This window comes from Elephas maximus, chromosome 13, assembly GCF_024166365.1.
Source record: "Elephas maximus indicus isolate mEleMax1 chromosome 13, mEleMax1 primary haplotype, whole genome shotgun sequence".
Lineage (NCBI taxonomy): Eukaryota > Metazoa > Chordata > Mammalia > Proboscidea > Elephantidae > Elephas > Elephas maximus.
Window position 1 is genome coordinate 26,247,026 of NC_064831.1, and position 4,777 is coordinate 26,251,802.

The following is a 4,777-nucleotide window of genomic DNA, read 5'->3' on the forward strand; positions in this document are numbered from 1 at the left end:
TAATTACTCTTTGAATACACATACATTATCTCATTAGGTTGATATTTTTTAATTTCCTTCTCCATTTCATCATTTGAAATTTTTCTTATGAATTTTACTATGATTGACATATTTTTTACAAAAGTAAGTTTCATATTTATAACTATTTCACAAGAAAAATTCCCAATATGAAACCGTTAGTTCAAAGGATATGAAAGTTATCAAAGTTCATGATGAATGACTAGCAATTTTTTAAACGATGTACCTTATGTTTAGAGTCTCTGAGTGGTACAAATGAGTAAGCACTTGACCACTAGCTGAAAGTCTGATGGTTTGAACCCACCCAGAGGCACCTGGGAGTACAGGCCTGGCAATCTCCTTCTGAAAAGTCACAGCCCTGAAAACCCTATGGAACAGTTCTACTCTGCACACGTGGGGTTGCCATGAGTTGGAACTGATTGGAGGCAACTAACAACACGGTATGTCACCACACGTGTTAGTGCATATTTGGCTACATCGTTAACAATTTTTTTCTTGATAATTTAGTAAAGTGTTAATACATCACTTTCATACCATGTATAGACTTATCATTTCCTCACATTAAAACTTCTGTTTCCTCTTTGATGTATCAACTATCTATCTTTTCCCTATGGGTTCAGTTGTCTTTTTTTTTTAATTTGGTAAATTATTTTTATATTTGAGATGTTTAATAACTATATTAATGCTCTAAGCTTTCCTTCAAGTTTTTGTTAAAATTTATAATTTTTGCATACAATTTTTGCGGTGTAAACACTGGAAAAATCTGAATAATAGTTTACACGTGATAAAATGAGCATTCCAATAGTTTGGACACCCTTACCAGCATTCCCATTTTTATTGTATTAAAACACATTTCTCTGCCCTATATATATTATCAATGATATATCTTCATGTAATAATGTATTATGTAATACAACTTCTACTAGGTGCAAAAGCTATATTATTTCATTCCTTTTTCTTGCTCATTTATCCCAGTATTTTATCTATTTTACTTTTATAATACTTTGTGTGTTATATTTTCTCCACTTCACAGTCTTTCCAAATTTTTTCACTTTGCTTTTTAGCTTGACCTTTTATTACAAATTTTTATTAAAATAATTCATCATGGTCTGAAATATATAGCCTTGAAATTTAGGTTGGATTTGTATGAATTGGTTTAAAAAGAACAACAATATGACATTTATTTTGTCCATCCAGTTATATGCTATCTTCACATTTTATTTGATATTTTACTATATTGTCAGTTTTTATTAAAATGATATTTAAATATTATGCTTAGTTATCAGTATTTATTATTAGTAATGTGAAAATATGATTAGCATATTAAAATATAGTATATTGGAATGTTACCAGTTAGAATAATTAAAATTTATCCATTTGGTTTTTTGAATACTTTAGCAAGTTGAATAATTTTCATTGTTCAAAAATAATGTTTTCAGTAAAAAAAAAATTATAATCAGCTTTCTGTTTTATCTTTCCAGTGTTGCCATCATCATTTATATATGTGGTGCAGCTATGCTTTTTGGATTCTGCCACATTTCATGACAATATCAGTGGGAAATTGGAAAAAAAAGACTTTTTCATGCTTATATTTATATTGACATATTCATAATATCATCCAAGCCTTTTTTCAAACTTTTTAAGTTTCTACCCCTATTTACGTTTATTAAAATCCTTTCTCAAAGTTTATTAATGATTGTATGATTTCTCAATGTAATAGCCTGTTATCACTACATCTGTCTGTACCAGTTAAACACTTCACTTTACCTCATCCTCCCCACTCTTCTGAGTGAGTGGCCTTCTACATGGCAAAATATAAAAAATCACTAAAAAGAATTTGAAGGAAAGACTTAGCCTGATTCACTTTTAGAGTTCCAGAAACTATCACTGTATTCGACCATAGTAAATGCACAGTAAATACTGGTAGCATTTAATATTGTTTCCTTTAAATTTACTAATTGTATTTAGAACAAGTGAACTGTAGATAGTGAGACTTTTATTTGCTCTGGAAATACATAAATGCCAGATTTTTTGTTGGAAAACAAAACAGAATTCATTTCAATTTGCTATCTTGGAATTAACCATCCTTCATATTCTTCTTCAGTCAAACTTTAATAAATGTTAACATATATTTTAATGATTCATTCTCAAGCTCCCCTTAAGTCTGACATGTTAAAGTGCCTGTATTGGCATAATTCCATCTCTTCTTAAAGGAAGAAATAAAACGTATTTTCATTTTGCTGTTTGTCAACATGGCCATTATTCAATAGACATAAATTCAACGTGTTGAAAGGGAGCAGAGATATTTACCTAAGGTGACTGAAGATTTTATTGTATTTAATAATTGTATTGGTTTTTCTCTTGAGGAACATTCAATATTGTTGGATGGAATTTTTGGATATGGTCTGCTTTATTTTGATTTAAGCCATGAAGACAGAAAATCACAGTTTTGGAGCAGAATTTATACTTCTTGTCCTTTTCAGTACGGCTGAATGAACACTGTTCTTTTTGTTGCCATCTCCATCTTCTTCTCAGTGGCCCCGGTGGGGAATATCAAATGATCCATCTCATCAGATTGGATTCCTGACTCCACACTCCCATGTACTTCCTCCTCAGTCAGCTCTCCTTCATTGATATGACATACATGTCCACCACTGTACACAAAATGGCAGCAAACTTCCTGTCAAATAGGAAGACCATTATTTTTTCAGCTTGTGAGACTCAAACCTTTATGTTTTTGACCATTGATGGAACTGAAGCTCTTCTTCTTGGTTTCATGTCTTATGACAGATATGTAGCGATCTGTCACCCTTTACATTATCCTGTGCTCATGAGCAAGATGATCTGTTTGTCCATGGTCACATGTGCATGGGCCAGTAGTTCCATCAATGCTATAATACATACACTGTATGTATTTCAACTTCCATTCTGTAGATCTCAGATCATTAACCACTTTTTCTGTGAAGTTCCATCTCTAATACCTTTTGTGTGTCAGAACGCTTCCCAGTATGAGTATACCATCCTCTTTAGTGGCCTTATTATGCTGTTGCTACCGTCTGTGGGTGTTCTGGCTTCCTATGCCAAGATGCTTATTGTCGTGTACCAGATGAGCTCAGGTAAAGGGCAGTCAAAAGCCATCTTCATGTGTTCCTCACATCTGATTGTGGCAAGCCTATTTTATAGGACAGGTGTCTCCACCTATATGAGGCCACACTCCTTGTGTAATTCTGAACAGGATAAAGTGGTGGCAGTATTTTACAGCATTATCATACCTCTACTGAACCCATTTATCTACAGTCTTAGGAACAAGGAGGTTATGGGGGTCGTGAAGAGACTGTTGGGATAACAGAAAATGTGCCATTAGGAACTTCTGTTTGATTGAAACTGAACGTAAAATGCCTTGCCTAAGCAACTGTCTGGAGAGAAGTAAACCGTAAGAACTTTTTTTTTAAATAGTTCTATATGTATATATATGCACATACAAGTATAAGATTTACCAATTTAGCATTGTTCTTGTGCAAACATCACTCAGAATAAATTCCAAATTTCCCATCACCATTAAAAAAAAAATTCTCTGCTTTTTAAACAATGGCTCCCCTTTCCCTCTCCCTCTTTTCTCTTGTAGCCACTAATAAACTTTGATCTCTAAACATTTGTCTATTCTTGTTATATCATATAAGTGAGATTACATAATTTTTGACAGTTCAGTGAGCATAAGGCTTCCAGGTTCGTAGATGTTATAGTATCAATCAGGACTTAATTATTTTTTTTACGGCTGAGTAGTAATCCATTGCATGTATATACAACATTTTGTTTATACATTCATCTGTTGATGGACAATTAAGTCCTTTCCATCTTTTGGGTATAATGAACGTTGCTGCAATGAACATTACTTATATGTATGTCTGTTTACATTGCTGCTTTCAGGTCTCTTGGGTATATACCTAGAAGTGGAATTGCTATGTCTTATGGTGGTTCTATGTTTAACTTTCTGAGAAAATCCCAAATTGTTTTTCATAGCAGCTGCACCATTTTGAATTCTCACCAGCAATCGATAAGTGTTCTAATTTCTCCATATCCTCGCTGACATTTATTATTTTCCTAATTTTGCCATTGTATTTATAATTCCTGAATATGTAATTCCTGACTGCTTTTTTTTTTTCTTTTACTTTCAACCTTCTTTAATGGCAAAATTAGGATATTTCCAGACAAGCAGAAATTAAGGGAATTTGTAAAAACCAGACCAAACTTACAAGAAATATTAAAAAGAGTCCTTCGAATAGAGAACCAAAAACATTAAACAACAATCTGAGATTTGGACGCAGGACAGGCCACCCAGGTACCAACCCAGATAAAGAATTTTTAAAATAAAACAAAGCAAAAAGTCTAAAAACAGTGAATCAAAGACATCAATATGTAAACGATGACACTATCAAAACAAAAAAGAAGGAATAAACAGTGTAGTTATAGAACTTTCATATGGAGAGAAAGCCAAAGCGATATCAATAAATAAAAGACTGCTTTAAAAGTAGGAAGACAAAAGTAAATTTCAGGGTAACCACATAGAGGAGACCCGGTGGTGCATTGGTTAAGTGCCCGGCTGCTAACCAAAAGGTCATTGCACTGAAAGTCTTAGCTAAAGAAATAAGGCAAGAGAAAGAAATAAAGGACATCCAAATTGGAAGGTAGAAGCAAACTTTTCCCTATTCACAGATGAAATGAGCCTATACATAGAAAACTCCAAGGATTCCACAAAAAA

The 4,777-nt window shown here is 32.9% G+C and overlaps 1 pseudogene; it reads left to right on the forward strand.

Moving 5' to 3' along the window:
- Nucleotides 1–2,445: 2,445 nt before the first annotated feature.
- Nucleotides 2,446–3,364, forward strand: LOC126087890 (olfactory receptor 2AK2-like; annotated as a pseudogene).
- Nucleotides 3,365–4,777: the final 1,413 nt, after the last annotated feature.